The 22,020-nt window shown below is 47.5% G+C and overlaps 1 long non-coding RNA gene across 1 annotated transcript; it reads right to left on the reverse strand.

The window, feature by feature from the left end:
* Positions 1-550: 550 nt before the first annotated feature.
* Positions 551-9,508, reverse strand: LOC135813175 (uncharacterized). Its single transcript, XR_010552990.1, has 3 exons — positions 9,437-9,508; positions 1,264-1,335; positions 551-623 (listed from the first exon to the last, which is right to left on the reverse strand). It is a non-coding gene; the product is annotated as an uncharacterized LOC135813175 (long non-coding RNA).
* Positions 9,509-22,020: the final 12,512 nt, after the last annotated feature.

Below are 22,020 nucleotides of genomic sequence, written 5' to 3' on the forward strand. Positions count from 1 at the left end.
ATTAGTATTGCCATCGCTACTGCCTCAGCAAGCAGCTAAACTTTGATCTCTCTGTATCTGATCCCCGTGCCTGTAATTATTTTTCTCTTATTGGCCACAGGCCATCGTGAGAATAAAAGAATTCAAAATGGAAAACGATACATGCATGCAATCAATACAACAATGGAAAACGATACATGCATACAATCAATAGGACAATGGAAAACGATACATGCATACAATCAATAGAACATAGGTACAGCTAAGTAATGACTCTCACGACACAAATCCACGTTTCGTTTTTCTACACCTTTTCCGTACGGAAAGGCACAACTCAAAAAGCATCTTTCAGCTGTCAAACATACATCCATGTTTCTCTAGGGCACTTCCCACAAGCCTAGGGCATTCTCCCCCCCCCCCCCCCCACCGGCCTATGGCATTCCCCACAGACTTATGGTCTCCTTACAGGAGGCCATAGGTCTGTGTAGACTGTCCTAGCGAAACATGCTTGAGACTATATAACCGTGAGTTTTGCACACAAATTTCCAATGAATAGGGTACTTAAGACTTACAAAACTTTTAAATTGGGTGTTGATCGAAATATCCCAGCGGGTATTCGGCTAAGTTGATTATTCGATAGCCATCTGGTAGACAGTGTATAGAGAAGAAAGTGGCAACCCCATTGGAGAAATTGACAAGGAAAAGTGTTGCATCAGGTATCAAACTTTTGTTTTGAATATTGGTATCGTCAAGAAAGAGAGAGAGAGAGAGAGAGAGAGAAAGAGAGAGAGAGAGAGAGAGAGAGAGAGAGAGTATGCCTGAGAAAACAAAGTCTGTGTGCAACTCAAACTCTCTGATTTCACACGAAATTGGCAGGTGATGTTGTTTGCGGGATCTGGAATGTTCAGTTTATAACAGGGAGTGCAGTTCAATACAAACTGCAACATGTACATACATTTCGTACTGTTCTCATCAATGTGGATTCGCAGGTGTTATTTTTCTTTCTTTCTTTTTACGGAAAGAGAAAGGGCCAATAGGACAGATTTTGTTTCCTATGTTCAGATACCCAACTGGAAAATAATACTGAAAGACAATGGTAATGAAAGACAATGGTAATGAAAGACAATGGTAATGAAAGACAATGGTAATGGAAGACAATGGTACTGAGACTAGGACTAACGCGATAACTACTGAGCAGGGGCTGCACCGAGACGCAGCAGTTATGTCGGGTTTGTGACAACTAGAGAGAGTGGAGTGGAAATAGTTTGTTAAGGTGAAACTCACAGCTTTGTAAATGCTGGTTGGTTTGGGAACAATTCCTCTGGTAAAGCACTGAGTTCATTGTTGAATAACGCTCTGAAAACACAGGAAGAGAGCGAGTAGGTATATACCGAGAAACACATCCATACGACAACTCACATTGATTCATGATAACATCTGACTTATTAACGGCCCAGAGTTAACCTTGTCTTGGTAAAAACGGCCGCCTAACCTTCTATCATAGAATGTTACTTCCAACAGATTGCCAAGACTCCCTAAGCACTATCCACGCCTGTTGCAGACTATATAAAAGCAAAACCATACGTATCAATCTCTACTTTTCGTAGTTAGCACGATGCACGTGATTTCTTCATTCCTCTTGCAGTAAAGTCCAAAAACTACACGCAAAAATTCAGTCACTTTTGCATCAACTGTTGCACCGAAAAATGTTGGTGGTGCAAGGAGAAGCTTGTCGTTTGGAGTGACAAGTGATCACCGCTGCTTTTCCTTGTCAGAGTCAACAATACACTTTGTTCTGCAGCGTTGGGAGTGGTGTTGGAGTAGAAATTGCGGACTAGACGTCGCGGAGGTGCGAGCTTTCTAGCGCAGGTATGAGTTTGGACGTATTTCAGAATGGTCGAGTGGAAAAATTCAAAATTGTTTATATCAAGAAAACCCACAAAGGATGATGGGGGACATGTCCTCAGTGCTAGAAGAGGTGTTCTACTATCTGCCGGTGTATAGTGTTTGCTAATTGAGGACGTAGCTTGCTGTTTTATCAGCGTTTGTAGCTTGGCTATTTTCAAGACGATCATTTGTGGCGTAAAGGGATGATTGCCCTTGTCTTCTGGAATGCTGGCGTGGCTAAGTGGTGCTGCCCCAAGAACTCTTCTAAGGTGAGGTAATGTTGGCTTGTTGGAGTTTTGTTCGTAGCTTGTTCTTGTACGCCGCGCCTTGGCTCCTTTGTAGACCCATAAATCGTGCCAATATTGGGCCAATATTGAGGGGTATGCCAATTTCATGGTTCCCTTCAAAAGATTTTGCGCGCGCTTTGGAATGTCGATCTACACCCCAAAGCAAACCTACCTGCAAAATTTGAGCGAAATCTGAGAGATCGACTTGCACATATGTTCTGGTTTTCTCAGACATGCTCTCTTAATGTCTGTGGTGCGTCCTTTGCACCATGGCTGGTAACTTGGCTTGCTACCGTTTTTTGCAGTGCTGATGAGGAGGTAGAAGTGCTCCAACCATCCAGCGGCGGCTGACACACTGCTCTCCAGTTGCAGTTCGCAGTGTGCAAGGCTGATGTAGTGCCCTCAACTCGCTCTCGCTGCCTACGCCCTAGCAAGCACGGAGAGAGTCATCGCAGTGCTGCTTCCTGGACACCGTAGTGCTTGAGTTTGGCTATCAGGCACTGATGCCATACTCGGTCAGAGGCTTTGCGCAGGTCAAAAAAGCAAGCTGTAACATGCTTTCCCGAGTCACGAGCCACCGGAATTTCATGCACCAGTCGAGCAAGTTGCAGCTCTTTCTCCCTGAATCCAGACTGGTTAGAAGGTAAGTGGCGTGAGATGTGTTTGTAGAGTCGCGAGTGAACAATTTTGTTCTTGGATTTTTCAGGTTATGCTAAGCAGAAAGTAATTTGTTGGCTGGGAGAGGTCTCCTGACTGGGGAACGGGGGGGGGGGGGGGGGATGTAGTGATGTAATCATGTACATATGTATAGTGTGCGCATGCGTGCATGCTTGCAGTAGAGAACTCGCAGAGCTTGAAGACGAAGCCTGCAATGGCTACCTCCAGACTTGCATTGTTGTAGTGTTGCCCATCTACATTGGCGCAGTGAACAGGTCAAGATGACAACGAAGGGCAGAGTGCCCAAGGATTTTGTACCCGATTACGCCGGCGACATCGGGGCCGATTTTGAGCTTTGGCTCGAGGATGTCAATGACTACTTAGCAATTTGTAATGTTTCTACTGCTGCTGACAAAAAGCGTTTATTTTTGAATTTGGCCGGACTCTCAGTTCGCAAAGTTGTGAAGGGTCTGGTTATTCCTTCTCCGCCAGCAAATGATGATGGTTCTCCTGGAGACGAGTACGTAGCACTGACGGACGCCGTTCTGGCGCACTTCCGTCCCACCATCAATACGACGTCAGAACGTCACAAATTCCGGCAGCTCAAACAAGGGCCGGAGGAATCCGTCTCCACCTTCGTTGGCCGTTTACGAGAGAGAGTGGACTTATGTAAGTTCGGGGCGACGGATGTGGACAGCGTGGTTAACTCCCAGGTGCGAGACCAGTTGGTTGCAGGTTTGAAATCCCCCGAAGTTCGTCGCGAGTTGCTCAAGGAGTCCAGACTCACCCTCGCAGATGCCATCACCAAAGCAGTGGCACTGGAGACCTCCTATGCGGAGAGTAAGCTGTATGATCCGCCGGCAGAGCCTGCCAATCAGTTCAGCTCAGTGGCTGCCGTTAGTGCGACCAGACAGCATCGCAGACAGCCACGTACAGTATCTGGTTCTTGCAGGTACTGTGGCCGTACACATGCTAAGGGAAAGTCGTTTTGCCCTGCAGCCAACATCCGCTGTCGCAGTTGTAGCAAGGTCGGACATTTTGCGGCCGTATGTCAGTCGCAACGCTCTGGATTAGATGCTAACGCCGTCGACGAGGAGCCCGCCGACCTAGCTGACCAGGCTCATTTGGTTTATGACACCGTGTACATGGCTGAGCAGACCGGGTCACACCGCCAGTTCCTCGCATCGCTATTGGTGGATGGCAAGGAGTGTGAAGGTTTGCTGGATACCGGTGCAAGCCGTACTATTCTCACCGATGACATTGTCCAGCCTACCCGCAGCAGTAATCGTGTCCTCAAGGCGTACACAGGCGGGGAGATTGCAACTTTAGGCATGGCTGATGTAACCATTGCATCTCCTACGCGTACCATGTCTTGTAGTTGTTTTGTTGTACCCCATGGGAAACATCGTATTCTGTTCGGCCAGGATGTGATCTCTGAACTTGAGCTGTTGGTTCCAGCGCACCTGGTGGACACTGGCAATTTGGTTGACACCGCACCAATTTCCATCTCCGTGGATGCTGAAGCTAGGCCGGTGGCTCAACCAGCACGACGTCCCCCATTCAGCGCCAAGGCCGACATTGAACATGAACTGCATCGTCTTGTCAAGGCAGATATCATCGAGCCAGTTAAGGAAGCGTCTGGATGGGTATCGCCGATCGTCCCAGTCCGTAAGTCAAACGGCACCTTGCGTTTATGTGTTGACTATCGGCAGTTGAACAAGTCTATTGTTAGAGAGCGACGTTCATTGCCAACCATTGATGAGATTACTGCGGAGCTTGCGGGAGCGGAGGTTTTCTCGGTTTTGGACGCAGAGTCTGGTTTTCACCAGCTCTTGCTTGACGACCAATCCCGACCGCTTACCACGTTTACCACACACTGTCGTCTCTATCGTTTCAAACGACTGCCATTTGGCATATCCTGTGCTCCCGAGATATTTCAGCGTGTTGTAACTGATCTCCTTTCGGGTTTGCCTGGTGTTGTTGTCTATATAGATGACGTCTTGGTGTATGGTCGCAACCGGGCGGAACACGATGCACGGCTCGCTAGCGTTTTGGAACGACTCAAAGCTGCTAATCTCTGCCTCAACTGGGACAAGTGTCGCACTCGACTGACATGTGTCAAGTATCTCGGCCATGTCCTGACGAAGCAAGGTGTTCAACCCGACACATGCAAGCTTCAAGCTATCAGTGAACTGTCGGAGCCCACGTGCCTCGCCGACGTTCAGCGTTTTCTCGGGATGGTCACCTATCTGGGCAAGTTTGTTCCTCAGCTGCCTCAAGTAACTGAGCCACTTCGTTCGATCGTCAAGCAGCCAGAGCCATTTGTAGCTACTGAGAGCCTGATTGCGGCATTCAACGCAGTAAAGCAGGCAGTCGCTTCATCTCTGCAGACATTGGCGTACTTCCGCCCATCTCCAGATGTTCGTACGGCTGTCAGCTGCGATGCTTCGCCTCAAGGTTTGGGCGCTATCCTCTGGCAGCACGACGACAAGGGCCAGTGGGTGCCAGTCACTTGTGCCAGCCGATCATTGACTGATGTGGAGACACGCTATTCGCAGATGGAGCGTGAAATGTTGGGTGTGGTATTCGCTCTAACTCGTTTCCGCCAGTACGTTCTGGGCCGGGATGTGGACGTCTTCACGGATCACAGACCACTGCTCCATATAGTTCAGAAGCCGTTCGATGACGTCCCACCACGTCTCCAGCGTTGGCTAGTCTCTCTGATGCCGTATTCGTACTCACTCAAGCACATCCCAGGAAAGCAACTGTTGTGCGTTGACGCCTTGTCTCGTGCTCCGCTGAAGACCACTGTCTCGTCTCCAGCTGAGTCCCGGTCATTGAATGAGTACGTCAACATGGTTCTTCAGGCAGCACCAGTCAACCTTGAGGAGATCCGCCGTGCCACTCAAGACGACGCAACGCTCCACAGTGTCCTGCAGCGTGTGCTCACCTCATCCTGGCGCGATGCCTCACCCGCTGAGCAGCCGTACTATCTCGTCAGAGATCAACTCACTGCAGCTGACGGTGTGTTGCTATTGTCGGCACGTGTTGTGATACCAGAAGGGCTACGCCATTCCGTCATGGCATTAGCGCATGAGGGACACCCGGGCCAGGAAGCCTTTCAAGATTCCCTCCGGCAGAGGGTTTGGTGGCCAGGGCTCACCAAGGACGCTAGTCTGTATGTGGAACGTTGCTCCGAGTGTTGGCGACGTCGCACAAACAGTCCGGAAGATCTTCTCCCCACTGAGATTGAAGGCGTGTGGGAGAAACTGGCAATCGACCTGGTATCTATTGAGGGCCACTCTGTTCTCTCCCTCATTGATTATGGCTCCCGGTACCCTATCCTCAAGGTTCTGTCCTCTACAACCACTACAGCTATCGTGGACGAGCTAGATGAAGTGTTTGCCCTATTCGGTCTACCGTCTGTACTGGTTTCGGATAACGGGCCACAGTTTGTGTCGGAGCAGATGACCACCTTCTTGCAGCGGCTGGGCATTCGTCACATCCGCTCCAGCCCACGTTATCCACGTTCCAATGGCATGGTGGAACGACTCCATCGTCTCGTCAAGGAAAGAATGGTGGCACTGAAGCCTCATTTACCTTTCCGTCGACGACTGAACCAGGTTCTGTTCGACGTCCGACATTCCCGACACCGCATGTTGGGAACCTCTCCAAACGAGGCTCTGTTCTCTCGCCCATTGCGTAGCAGAGTTCCTACCATGATCCCTCCTCGCATTGTCAACCCCAGCATCCAGCTGAGAGCCAAGGCCACAATGGCACGTGATCATGACGCTCGTCGTGGAGTGAAGGCCTTGCCACATCTGCAGGCGGGCAAGCGGGTGATCCTCCATGACGGATACAATGATCCAGCCAAGCCGTGGACCGTGGTGGAGCAGTACGGGAGGCAAGTGGGAGTAACCGACGGTGTCCGGATTCTGCTTCGTAACCGCCAACATGTCAGAGAATTGGTCTCACCTGCTGCTGCATCGTCTGATTGGCCTGAGTTTGTTGCCTCCGTACCCAAGTCACCGCTGTCCAAGCCTCCTGTTAGTGTTCCGGTTCCGACTAGCCCGGCCGCACCACAATCGGCGACAGGTAGTGAGCCATTGGTGCCAGCGTCAACGGAAGCTGAGGCCCCTCTCACCCGTTCTGCACTTGCTGACGCCTCACCCGCGTGTTCTTCGCCTCGTCCAGTTTCTCCTAGCGATGTCTGCAGGGATCAGACCAGCTCACCAGCCAGTGAGTCTCCCAAGCGATTTCATGATGGCATGAAAACCCATTCTGGCCGTCAGGTAACCCTTACAGAGAAGGCCAGAGCGGCTTATGGATGACTGCTGCTGCTGCTGCGGGACAGTGTGTCCATGGACACGTAGAGACCATTTTACCTTTTTTTTTTGTGCTGAACATTTTTTTGTTTTGTTTTCTTCCTCGTTCACAGCCGCTTGTCGGTAGTATGTAGCGTGGTTGTGTTTTGTTTTGTTTTTCTCAGTGATTTGAAGTTTTTAATGACTGGCTCATGGCATGCGCATTCGCTTCGGTTTTTTCCTTTTCTTCTTTTTGTTTTTTTCTCTTTAATTAATTGGCTTTTCCTTCTTCACTTTGTTCCTTTATTTTGATTTCTTCTTCTTCTTCTTTTTTTTATTTGAAGGGGGAGATGTAGTGATGTAATCATGTACATATGTATAGTGTGCGCATGCGTGCATGCTTGCAGTAGAGAACTCGCAGAGCTTGAAGACGAAGCCTGCAATGGCTACCTCCAGACTTGCATTGTTGTAGTGTTGCCCATCTACAGGGGGGGGAGGGATCGTGGCATCTTTCCAGTCTAGTGGGAATTTCTCCGGTTGCAAAGGACAAGTTCAAGAGGGCAGCCAGGGATTCTGAAATTTCTGATGCAGCTTCTTTGAGGAGACGGGTTGGTAGAAGGTCCGAACTAGGGCTTTTCTGAGTGTTTTAAAAGAGAGCATGTGTAAGAATACCAAAGTAAGCGGATCTCTCCGATTTCGCTCAAAATTTTCAGGTATTTTACCTTTGGGATGTAGATCGATTGTGCAAAGCCCTTGAAAAAGTTTCTGAAGGGAACCTTGAAACTTGCATACCCTCAAAAATGGCCGAAATATCACACTATTTATGGGTCTACAAACGAGTCACGCCACGGCGTATACGAACAAGCTACGAACAAAACTCCATCAAGCCAACATTGCCTCACCTTAGAAGAGTTCCTGGAGCAGTACCGCTTAGCCACCCCAGGATCCCAGAAGATGAGCGCCATCACCCCCTGACGCCACAAATGCCCGTCTTGAAAATAGCTAATTAACAAGCGCTGGCAAAACAGCCAGATACGTCCTCAATCGGCAAGAACTATACACTAGCAAATAGTAGAACACCTCTTCTAGCGCTGAGGACATGTCCTGCATCTTCCTTTGGGGTTTTTCTTGAAATAAACTTTTAGATTTTTTCCACTTGACCATGCTGAAATACGGCCAAAGTCCTACCTGCGCAGGAAAGCTCGCCCCTGCGCGATGTCTCCTCAGCAATTATTTCTACTCCAACACTACTCCCACCGCTGCAGAACAAAGTGTATTGTTGACTCTGACCAGGAAAACCAGCGGTGATCACTTGTCACTCCAAACGACAAGCTTCTCCTTGCGCCACCAACAATTTTTGGTGCGACTGTTGTACATGTGGTCGCGCTTGTAGCTCTGTGTTGTACATGCGGCTGCGCGGGTTGCTCTTTGTCGTACATGTGGCTGCGCTTGTGTCTCTTTTGTCGTACACGTGGCTGCGCTTGTGTCTCTTTGTCGTACATGTGGCTGCGTATGTGTCTCTGTGTGGTACATGCTGCTGACCCTTGGTATACACTGCTGCGCTGTCTTGGAACGCTTTGTACATGCCGCTGCACCGTCTTCTGTCCCCTCCGTATGCATTATTTCTCATCTCGTCCCTGTAGTGTACGCATTTTCTCGTCTTGTTTCCGTTGTATTTGTCTGGCTGCCGTCTTGTGTCCGTCGTATTTCCCCGTCGGTCGTCTTTGTCTCCCGTCCTGTTCAGGCCTTGTTGTACCTTTCCCATGCACCTCTTTCGTCTCCCTCACCCCACTTTTTCCCCTCTTTTCTCCACATCCCCATAATATATTCTCTTGTCCTGTTTTGTTGGAGCGCAGCTCTCCAGTCGCCTTGTGATGTCAAGTCTGAGAAAACACTCTCTCTCTCTCTCAATCAGCACTAGTCTTTTGTTGTGTGGAGTGGCGAGGAGAGAAAATTAATAGTAAAAGTTCGTCCAATAGAATTGACGACACAACCGTTGATGCAAAAGTGACTGAAATCCTGAGCGCAGTTTTTGAATTTTATTGCAAGATGCACGGTGTACAAATGTTGTACTAATGAGGGTGGACCTGTACAGATGATGTACTAACGAGGGTGGACCTGTACAGATGTTGTACTAACGAGGGTTGACCTGTACAGATATTGTACTAACGAAGGTGGACCTGTACAGATGTTGTACTAACGAGGGTGGGCCTGTACAGATGTTGTACTAACGAGGGTGGACGTGTACAGATGTTGTACTAACGAGGGTTGACATGCACAGATGTTGTACTAACAGGGATGGACCTGTACAGAAATACTTACAAATGTTGTAGGCCTGTTAACTTTTGAAACACTCCTTCGGATAGGCTTCTCAGGTGCTGACCCTCGAAAGATCTGAAAGAAATAGAAGACGTGGTAAACAAAGTATCAGTATGCTAGAGTGGAGGAACTCCAAAGGGCAAACCAATGACCTTGGCTTGCGGACAGGGGGATGCTCTAGCCCCTGAGCCACCGAGCGAAGCTACACTGGTACTATATACACTCAAGGCATGCGTGGCCAGGAGTACTCCCATGCTTCAAAGAATTCCCTTAGGCCCAATAAGAGCAAAATTTTAATAATCCTGATCTGATCTACTGACTGTTAATGTCCCATTTGAGAACGTCCATCTCCTGCCTACTCATCAAGTGGTTCGTCACTTGCTTTCGTGGCTGTTGGGCTTCATATATGGATCATGGTACGCGATCATCATTTTTACATCAATGCCGCCTTCGCGGACTGTAGGTTGGAGCCAACAATAACATCATGTTCTTAATTTTTGTTCAACTAGCTTGGTAAAAAAAATTCATTTTTTTTCATTTTTTCACTTCTCTACTCCAAAAACGGTCCCTTCACTGCGAATAAATTAAAAAATTACATTACACCAAATTTTCGGGCCTAGCCCGTCATTAGGGTAACAGATGACGAAATATCCATTGCATAGGTACGTATTGAACTACATGTGTGAAGACAACAACTAATGAGACTGACACAGATTGGTGGGAATATGTTAGGTGACGGATAGGATGGAGGTAAGTGTAGGTGGTTTGTGTCTCAGCGGTAAGGTGTGTTTGTGTTGGGGGGGGGGGGGGGGTCCAATAGAATCTCAGTGGACAGATGTGAAGACAGTTTTGTGTATGCGTTGTATCTCAACGATACCACACTCAAGACTTCCAGGCGTACCACACACAAGAACTCTCAGTCTCAACCACCACGGGCATTACGAGTTTAGATAGATAAACATTACACTAATGATAGAATAGAATGCATAACGGGTATATGGGTAAGAGAGCTATTGCGACTCTGAGAGAACAACGAAAACCACCAAAGAAAACAACCAAGGAACAAACCACTCAAAGCACTGTCATCAGCAAAACGTGCCAGTACCGGTGCACACACGGCGACACAAGCGAACTCAGCGTACCAAACACTCAACAAATAAGGCAAGCCAGATATCGTGCACGCGTGAGATGACCGTTTATGACGGTATACACGACTGCAGAAACATGGCAGCGGCTCGTGCACGCACACACAAAATAAATAAACAAATATAAATTCAAACTACAATAATTAATCGGAAAGGAAAGAGGAAAGAGACGTATGGGAAGCCGAAGGGTTTCACCTGTCAGTGGGTGCTTGCACCCGATATGGGTGACAGTAAACCCTGTCAGATAATGACACATCGTAGGATTACTCAGCAGCGGAACTTCACTCAGGGAGAATAGTAACAAAGCACGTAAGTAACTCTAGCAAATCGTGAACTCTACTAGCAAACGCACGCAATGTTCATAATTACTCAGACGACACTCGTGGCCAAAGACCAACAGGTAAGAGAAGTTACCTAATACAGAATCAATTAGACTAAATTAATGGCATGCAGCAACAGCTAGCAGGAAAACAGGCAAGGAGTCAAAGTCGTGATGAGATCTCAGGACGTGCAACGGAGACCTTTTCAACGCATTTACAACAGACAGAGTGATACATTGTCTACCCACAGCTACAACAAGTCATGGCAACAGAATTACATGTACATGTGTACCATGACAACTACAAACAGCCTGCGCACCAAGCACTGACACAAACAGCCTGCACACCAAGCACTGACACAAACAGCCTGCACACCAAGCACTGACACAAACAGCCTGCGGACCAAGCACTGACACAAACAGCCTGCGCACCAAGCACTGACACAAACAGCCTGCGCACCAAGCACTGACACAAACAGGCTTGCGCACAAAGCACTGACACAAACAGCCTGCACACCAAGCACTGACACAAACAGCCTGCGCACCAAGCACTGACACAAACAGCCTGCGCACCAAGCACTGACACAAACAGGCTTGTAGGTGACAACGCAACACCAACAGTGCATACACTGTACAATCATACAAGTAACAGTTTCACACCATTACTTGTCCAGAAGCTTCCAGCCACAGTCCCTGTTCACTGTTTCACACCTTGTCCAGAAGCTTCCAGCCACAGTCCCTGTTCACAGTTTCACACATTGTCCAGAAGCTTCCAGCCACAGTCCCTGTTCACAGTTTCACACCTTGTCCAGAAGCTTCCAGCCACAGTCCCTGTTCACAGTTTCACACCTTGTCCAGAAGCTTCCAGCCACAGTCCCTGTTCACAGTTTCACACATTGTCCAGAAGCTTCCAGCCACAGTCCCTGTTCACAGTTTCACACCTTGTCCAGAAGCTTCCAGCCACAGTCCCTGTTCACAGTTTCACACATTGTCCAGAAGCTTCCAGCCACAGTCCCTGTTCACAGTTTCACACATTGTCCAGAAGCTTCCAGCCACAGTCCCTGTTCACAGTTTCACACCTTGTCCAGAAGCTTCCAGCCACAGTCCCTGTTCACAGTTTCACACCTTGTCCAGAAGCTTCCAGCCACAGTCCCTGTTCACAGTTTCACACCATGTCTAGAAGCTTCCAGCCACAGTCTCTGTTCACAGACAGACGCCTATCACGAATAAACACAGCTTCACGGATGCGACGATTGACAAGGGATGAGTGGGTCGCGAGAGTGAAATTATTTTTTCTTTCACTTACAATGATCCTTGCCTTTAGATTGCTCGGGAGGCATCACTAAGGGAATGGAAGACATTCTGACTTGCTTTTACCATTTTCACCTTTTTCATTGCCCACTGCGCAGGTCTAATTATGGACTAATAAAATATGCAATTTTGAAATGTCATGTTATTTCCAGCTAAAGAGATAAAATTCCAGGTGAACGCCAAAAAAAGTTCACGGTTCGCGTCAGACTCGGTTTCTCTGTATAGAACGCCAAAAAGCTCAAGGTAAATATCTTCCATTGGCTAACCCCTTCCGAAAATCAAATGAAACCTTGAGCAAACTCTCCATCTCCGTCCCCAAAATATTTGAAGTTTCCCAAATCGATAGAAATAATGTAAATGCACTCATGCCACGACACCATAAGAACAACAAGTATGGATTTTAACATCATTTTAATGTGACTATCATCAGTCACACTGACCACACTGAGGGTTAGACTACAAAGAAACGATTTTTATGTTACAATTAAGTGAATAGTAATGGATCTAAAACTAATAATTATGAGAAACACCTACATACTCCCTCACATACATGTAACTTTCCCAATTGCCCCCCCCCCCTCCCACTCTCCACTTCACACATGCTCTAGCACTGCTCACTTTGTAATCATGCCTTCTATAGTGCTAATTCTAGGATACCAGTGTTTCTCATATTGCTATGATTGTGTTCACAGTATATCTATCAATTAGATTATTTTTGTCTCCCTACCGACTTATCAGTTACCAAAATTGCAGCAAATACTCTACATGTATAATTATAATCATACACAGTACACACTAGTCAGAACAACAGATGGCTTGATCACTTGATGAGTGCCTGAGATGGCATGAAACTTAAAGTTGTGACTGATCAAGCCATCTGTTGTTCTGACTAGTGTGTCACGGCTCTACCTTCCCGGTATCGAGCTCTCTTGGATTTCTGCTGGAATTCACAACAGTATACATACACAGTATATACTTCCTATTCTAAGGTTGCAGCACGGTTGGAAAAATCCTTCCGCTTGGGAACTCGTGGCCTGGCATGAGTAAATCATGGATGTGGCAAATGGGATTTAGGCCTTTGGCCTATGGTTGGTGGATCTGATCTATCCTCCCCCACCGTTTAGGAGCCGCATCTGACGCCTGATCATGGGGTGGTGGCGTCCCACGGAAGCGGAAAGGTGGTTCTTGACCAGGGAGTTGTACGACTCCTTGTTCTTGACCTGCCCGGTACGCGAACCCGTCGAATTTATTTATTTATTTTATTTATTCTAAGGTTGCATAAAAAAAATAATAAAAAATTTCACGGTTCGCGTGAGACTCGGCCAAAGGCCCAGTTTTCCGCATCCGCAGGAACGCCACCACCCTCTTGGATCAAGGCGCAGATGCAGCTCCTAAGCGGTGGGAGGTGAGTAGATCAGACCCACCACCAAGTGGTCAAAGACCGAAATCCCATTCACTGCATCCATGTTTCCCTCGTGCCAGGCCACGAGTTCCCAATTAACTGTGGGTCGCAGCACGGCTGGAAAAAATCCTTCCGCTTCCAAGCAGGACTTGAACCTGGTACCCTCTGTTTCTCAATCATGGTCTTAGACCATCCCACTATGCCTGCCTGCCTGGTTGCATATAGCAACCTTTATTCAACCGAACAAAGAAAAGAAAGCACATGAAGAAAAGTTATGCAGCAACTATCCACGACTGCAACAAGATGATCTTAATAAGCAGTCAGAAAGAGAGATAGCAGGGCATAAAACTGACAGGCTACTGAGACATTCAGCGACCGTTAAAGTTGTGAATAGTTGCTGCATAAATCGTTCTGATGTGCTTTCTGATCTTTTTTCCATTTATTAATGGCTGAGTAATATTATCTGAGTTAAACTTTATTCAATCCAAGGTATTTCGTACAATCTCTAGGGTATGTACTCCGTCTTCCCAAAGTCTTATGACAATGTGAGCAACCAGTCCAAAGAAATTCCATTATTCACGAATATTGCCCAAATTATTCGTCTCGAAACTTCTGATGATGGGTTACTGGCCCGAAGCGTCAATAATTTTGTCGACATCATTAATAAAAGAATTTTCATCTAAAGAGTGAATAGCAACTAAATAGAGCAGTTGTCATTTGACAAACCCCCTTTTATTTATTGCCCAATTAAGCTTCAAAAACTCATGATCAACATTGCCTATTCGTGAAAATAGAGAAGTAAAGTAGGCCTTATACAGTTACGAGAGAGCTTGGAAGCTCAGGGCCCTGCGCTATGCTTTGTTGCCTAGCTCATCGTGCATGTTGTTAGAACTGATGAAAAATGCTTTTTCCTTTGATTAGTAATAGCTATGAAAAGTATGAATGCCGCAGACATCACCACGCAACATGACAATTTGTTCAAGGTTTGGTTTTGTGTGTTTCCAAAATCGATTTTCACGTTCCGATCATCAGTGGAAATACGGAACTAAAGAGATCAAGGGAAAAACAAAGGTTAAAAATCCAAAGAAGTGTGACACATGACGGGTAACTTGTGGTAAGTATTACAAAAAGTGAGAACTAAAATAAAGAGTAAGTGTGACAAACGGGCATGAACAGTGCAGAAACAACTCATGAACACGGGGTGCAAACTCACGAAAATAACCTAAGTGCTAAAACATGTTCTTTTTGCTTACACAAATCGGGCTTATGCGTACGAATACAAACAGCTTCAAGGACCTTCAACTGCTGGACATAACGGTCCTTTGATTAGCTACATCATTGTATTGCAAAAACGTTTCAATGAGATACTGAAGTAACGTCTTCTGCATAGCTATGGGACCAGCCCTGACCCTGCCGATCACGGGCGTTCTGGAGTCGACGGGATGTCTGTCCTGACGTTTCCTGGGACCGGCGCTGACTCTGCCGATCACGGGCTTTCTTCTTCTTCTTATTACTATACTGACGGCAACTAACATCCATTCTGATTGCATTTACTCGTCTCCCTACTTCGTATTTCTTTCCAGAAAATCTCCCCATACAGCAGGGAGTCGTTTACATAATATGACACCCTGCTATACATCTACATGACTGTATATACGTTATAATTATTATGCTATCGGCCTACATGCGATTCCCGGGCTGGTCGACAGGCGGCCCAGCCAGCCTGCTAGTGGGATCTCGGCCTCGCACACAAATCCACACAAAATGTTACTGCACTGAATGCATTCCCCCGATACACTTCGCATAATATATACTCATTCTCTTGATGGTACCGTACTCTTGATGGTATGGGACAGGTACGGGATAGCGCCAGGCATGTCGATGGCACAAACAAACAAAAATATTGTGGCCAGCTGTCTTGACGGGATGTCTGTCCTGACGTTTCCTGGGACCGGCGCTGACTCTGCCGATCACGGGCGTTCTTCTTCTTCTTATTATTATTATACTGACGGCAACTAACATCCATTCTGATTGCATTTACTTGTCTCCCTTCTTCGTATTTCTTTCCAGAAAATCTCCCCATACAGCAGGGAGTCGTTTACATAATATGACACCCTGCTATACATCTACATGACAGTATATACGTTATAATTATTATGCTATCGGCCTACATGCGATTCCCGGGCTGGTCGACAGGCTGCCCAGCCAGCCTGCTAGTGGGATCTCGGCCTCGCACACAAATCCACACAAAATGTTACTGCACTGAATGCATTCCCCCGATACACTTCGCATATATTATACTCATTCCCTTTATGGTACCGTACTCTTGATGGTACGGGACAGGTACGGGATAGCGCCAGGCATGTCGATGGCACAAACAAACAAAAATATTGTGGCCAGCTGTCTTTGCTGGTACGGTACAGTACGGGACGGATACGGGATAGTGCCAGGCGTGACACAAACAAACACACAAACAAACACCAAATTAAAGCTGTGTGGACCCTGGCTAGCGCCAGACGTTACTGAAGTAACGTCTTCTGCATAGCTTCGGGAATAATTTCAGATCCCTTAGATATATGTGTGTGTGTATGTGTGTATGTGTGTGTATGTGTGTGTATGTGTGTGTATGTGTGTGTATGTGTGTGTATGTGTGTGTGCATGTGTGTGTATGTGTGTGTGTATGTGTGTGTGTATGTGTGTGTGTGTGTATGTGTGTGTGTGTGTGTCTGTGTGTGTGTGTGTATGTGTGTGTGTGTATGTGTGTGTTTGTGTGTGTGTATGTGTGTGTATGTGTGTGTGTGTGTGTATGTGTGTGTATGTGTGTGTATGTGTGTGTATGTGTTACGAATTTGTAGTACGATTATGATTTACGCATGTCGTTGTATTTGGTTCTTGTCTTGTGGAGTCCAGTGTCTGATGTCATATATGGTCTAGGTGTACGCGCGAGTATGGTGTGATGTGTGACGTTTATGGTATGTGGTGCATGCAAGAGTACGCGTTGTCAGAGTGTGACGATGTGCTTCCGTCTGTGTGAGAGTGACTGTCAAGTGAATGCTGTACATGCGCAGTGCTAGTTTGGTCTGGGAATGAGAGTCATGTGTGATTCGTCCGTGGTCTGGTTGTCTTGGTCTTGGTCATGTGTTCTACACGTATTCGTCCCTGATTGGTCGTCTCGAGTTGTCGTCGGTTTATTACTGATTGTTCTTTGTTGTTTCTTCGAGTCTTTTTCTGGAGTCTTTTCTGGAGTCTTTTCCCGGGAGTCTTCCCGTTGTCCTTTTTGCCCTTCACCAAGTTGTCTCTCTCCTCCTGCGCCCTCGTCATTTCTTGGAATAATATAAGAGTATTGAAGGTACAATCAAGAGTTTGCGTTGTTGTGTGGCGAGGGCCAGGGGGAGAACCATTTCCTTTACAGTGGCGCCCAACTAGTGATCGTAACCCACGACCCTGAGTTCGTTTTCATTTAGCTGTGGCTTCGACTGCGAAACAACTATACCTATAGTTGTTTAGTTCGTGCTCGCCGTTTTTGACATTTTATTTTATTTCTCTCGTCGTTCAACTCACTTCACCGAGATTGCTACTACTTCCATGGAGATGGAAAGGCGTTCGCCAGCCTGGCCTCTACTCTGCTGGATACTCTACTCTACTGGATACTCTACTCGACTTCGCCCCGTCCTACTTTGGTGGTACATGTTGGGAGACAGTGGTCGTTCGTCAGGCGCACAACTACCCAGTGAGTCGCTCCCGGAACGGGATGTCGTTGTTGTACTACATTAGTTGTTGCAAGCGAACGTCTTCGGAGATGGTGTGTCCAGTATGTTTTACTTCCCAGAAGCGCCCAGGGCCCGGGTGCTTTCCCCGTCGTTCTGTTTGTCGGGGCAATGTAGTATTTTCACAATCTGCGTCGTGGGTTTTCTTTTTGTTGCTTGTTATCTTTTCCCGCTATCGTTTCTAGTGTCATTCTTTTTTGGTTTAGCAGTCAGTGTGCGTATATTTGCTGTCAGTGCGCGAGGGGGTAGTTGTGTAACTGTTTTGTTCGTCAGCTTGGTTCGGTTTGGTCTTTCAGGGAGCGTATTTTGTTCTCGTTTTGTGTCAACCTGCGGGTCTGTTCAGTTCACCAGGTGAATGTCTGATCATGGTGAGCCACGGTTCCCTTTGTGAGCTGGTGGGCCCCAGTGTTTGTTTAGCCTTTTGTCGGGGAAGTATAAAATAAAATAAAAAAATAAATAGCATGGGTCGTGGGACGACAAGATTATTATGGGTCGTGGGACGACAGGATCATACGGGGTCGTGGGACGACAAGATGATCCGCCATCGGAAAAGTGTGGGACACTTATGCCGGCTCCGCGCCGAGTTTTTCTAGTCAGGTTAGAGTCCTGTGGGTTTCTCCCCTTCTGAAGTTTGTGTGACAGTGTATGGATGGATTTTCGATTTGTTCTTTTCCCTGATTGACTACATGCCTGCTGTGTTCTGCTGTTCCGTCTATGTTTTCTGATTTGTACATGATCTACACTGCGCCTCTATATCAAACTGGCAAGACAACCAAGGGACCTACTCATCGTACTCAGACTCTGCACGGTCCCCGCCGACTGCCGCCTGCTCATCATTCTCCTCCTGTTGTCTTGTTTCTTTTCTCGTTTTGGCCATTTGTTCTTTATTTTTCCGAGAGTTGAGGTCGACTCTCGCCGGAGGGAGAGGCTATGTTACGAATTTGTATTACAACTATGATTTACGCACGTCGTTGTATTTGGTTCTTGTCTTGTGGAGTCCAGTGTCTGATGTCATATATGGTCTAGGTTTACGCGCGAGTATGGTGTGATGTGTGACGTTTATGGTATGTGGTGCATGAAGGAGTACGCGTTGTCAGAGTGTGAGGATGTGCTTCCGTCTGTGTGAGAGTGATTGTCAAGTGAATGCTGTACATGTGCAGTGCTAGTTTGGTCTGGGAATGAGAGTCGTGTGTGATTCGTCCGTTCGTCCGTGGTCTGTTTGTCTTGGTCTTGGTCATGTGTTCTGTACGTATTGGTCCCTGATTGGTCGTCTCGAGTTGTCGTCGGCTTATTACTGCTTGTTCGTTGTTGTTTTCTTCGAGTCTTTTCCCGGGAGTCTTTCCCGTCGTCGTTTTCTGTCTAGTCTTTTCGTCTTTCTCCTCCTGTGCCCTCGCCGTTTATTATTGAGAAGTGAATACTAGTATGGAAGCTAACTGAATGGTGCGTTGTTGAGTGACCGGGGCCAGGGGGAGAAGCCTATTTCCTTTACAGTCACTCTCACACAGACGGAAGCACATCCTCACACTCTGACAACGCGTACTCTTGCATGCACCACATACCATAAGCGTCACACATCACACCATACTCGCGCGTACACCTAGACCATATATGACATCAGACACTGGACTCCACCAGACAAGAACCAAATACAACAACATGCGTAAATCATAGTTGTAATACAAATTCGTAACATATGTGTGTGTGTGTGTATGTGTGTGTATGTGTGTGTGTATGTGTGTGTGTATGAAGAATGGCACAGCCAGTGGTCAATCAGGCATTCTGCTAGAGCTGATTCGTTGTGGTGGTGAACTTTTGTTGGGTCGCCTCCATGAGTTCATCGTTAGGGTTTGGGAAACTGGATCGGTCCCTGCTGACTGGCGTGATGCAGAGATAGTCCCCATTCCCAAGAAGGGTAACCGGCATAGCTGCGATAACTGTCGTGGCATCAGCTTGCTCGATGTTGTGGGCAAACTGTTTGCTCGCATGCTCCAGGACCGGCTTGAGCCACTTGCTGAAGACTGGCTACCAGAGTCTCAGTGCGGTTTTCAGAAGCGTAGGGGCTGCATCGACATGATCTTTGCTGCTCGCCAAGTACTCGAGAAAGCCATTGAACACCAATCTGATCTGTACGTCTTGTTTGTGGATCTACGCAAGGCATACGACTCGGTCCCCGAACAGCGCTTTGGCTGGTCCTGCAGAAACTCGGTGTGCCTCCGCGCATGCTTCAGGTGATCCGGTCTCTTCACGAGGGTATGATGGCGTCTGTTCGCTTGGGTAGTGGTCAGTCTGACAGCTTTGGGATGGAGAATGGTCTACGCCAGGGTTGCACCCTGGCTCCGATGTTGTTCAACCTCTACTTCTCTGCCATCCTTGCACACTGGCACTCAACATCCACAGTGCCTAGTTTCCCGATGAAACATCGTATCGGCCGCAAGTTGGTTGGCGACCGTACTGCCAAGCACAGACTCACAGACTTATCCGTGTCGGAGTCGCTATTTGCGGATGATGCTGCGCTGTATACCACTTCGTATGAGCACATGAAGACGATGGTGAAGGAATTTACGCAGTGTGCGTCAGGCTGGGGCCTGACTGTTAGTGTGCAGAAGACGAAGTTCTTGGCGGTCGGTCCGAGTGTCATCCGTGCTGATATTGTGGTGCCTGGGAGTGCTGGTGACGTGATCGGCATGGTCAGCGATTTTACCTACCTCGGCAGTACGATCAGCGACGATGGAGAGCTGGATGCCGAAGTCACAACTCGTCTCGCCAAGGCATCGAGGGCGTTTGGTAGCCTCCTCCAACCAATTTTCCGGAACTCGGGTCTATCGCTTGGAATCCGACGTCAGGTCTACCAGGCCATGGTTCTTACAGTGCTGCTGTATGGTTCTGAGACATGGATGCTGAAGGCACCCCTCCTGCGCAGGTTGGACACGTTCCATCGACAGTGTGTTCGCACGATCCTGAGTGTTACCCGAGACCAGCAGTGGCAGGAACACCTGTCAAGTGAAGACTTGGCGAAGCGCAGCGGCATGCCAGCCTCGCTGGAGGAGGCCATTCGTGCGAATCGCCTGCGATGGCTTGGTCACCTCGCAAGGATGGACGACACCAGGTTGCCAAAGCAGATCCTGTTTGCGGAGGGCACTAAAACGCGGCCCCGCCATGAACCCAAGCGTCGTTGGAGAGATGTGGCAGCTTCAGACCTGCGTGCGACCGGTATCCCGGAGGCGCAATGGTACCACCTTGCTCAGGACCGGAGGGACTGGCGCGAACGTAGCCGTCGGAAGCCACCAAGCCAGCCCCAACCAAGAGTGCTCGTCTGTGTCTGCGGCCGCGACTTTCGCCGTCTGAATGATTTATCCCGACACAAGAACAACTGCCTCGCCTAATAGGTATCATCGCCTTCGGCGATGGGCTTTCCAAAGGTCCAAAGGTGTGTGTGTGTGTATGTGTATGTGTATGTGTATGTGTATGTGTATGTGTATGTGTGTGTGTGTGTATGTGTGTGTGTATGTGTGTGTATGCTGTAATTACCGATAAAGATACATTTTAAAAGTGTTTCCATTTGGGCAGATCGTATCAAAGATCAGGATGCTACGTGTCCAGAATGACTACCAACTAGGCAAATGCAGCACTGAGTAGCGAATTCAAACAAAAACGTACCTACCTACATCAGTAGCCATTCTGAGAGGGTAGACCCTTTCTGCGCCATTACTGCCCTTTCTGGGCCATTACTGCCCTTTCTGGGTCATTACTGCCCTTTCTGGGTCTTTACTGCCCTTTCTGGGTCAATACTGCCCTTTCAGGGACACTACTACACTTTCTGGGCCATTACTGGCCTTTCTGGGCCATTTCTGGCCAATTACTGGCCTTTCTGGGTCACTACTACCCTTTCAGGGCCATTGCTGATTCCACGTCTTTCCCCCATGACACACGCTAGGCTAGAATGCATGTCACGTCAGGTGCCGTTGCATATGACCAGTGAACAAGAAAATGTCAATTGAGCGGGTTCAGAGACAAATACGCCTGCATCTGCATAACATCCTGGTATGAACCAATAATAATAATAATAATAATAATAATTTTACAAGAAGTCGGAGGCGGATAATACTTTAATAACGAAGGTACGTGTTGGGTCGTAAGTATCCACGCAAACACACATCCAGTCAAAATAAGGCACTTGTCAAAGTATCCGAACGTTTTCGGTCCCTTCTCATCAAGGATTATACAGGGAATGGCTCAAGTTGGAAAGAATAAAACTTATATAGCGTAAAGATATGAGATAACAACACTCGTGACAAGGTGGAAAAAGTATCAAGTTCAGCACGACACAAAACTCGAAGGAAATAATAATAGCGACAAAAACATATTGAGCAAATTAAGTTACATTGTTAACACCTCGACGAGGTGTGTTGTCGCTACAATTGTTTGGTGTTACTCCTCGTCGAGGTGTTAACAATGTAACTTAATTTGCTCAATATGTTCTTGTCGCTATTATTATTTCCTTCGAGTTTTGTGTCGTGCTGAACTTGATACTTTTTCCACCTTGTCACGAGTGTTGTTATCTCATATCTTTACGCTATATAAGTTTTAGTCTTTCCAACTTGAGCCATTCCCTGTATAATCCTTGATGAGAAGGGACCGAAAAC

Source organism: Sycon ciliatum, chromosome 3 (assembly GCF_964019385.1).
Source record: "Sycon ciliatum chromosome 3, ocSycCili1.1, whole genome shotgun sequence".
NCBI lineage: Eukaryota > Metazoa > Porifera > Calcarea > Leucosolenida > Sycettidae > Sycon > Sycon ciliatum.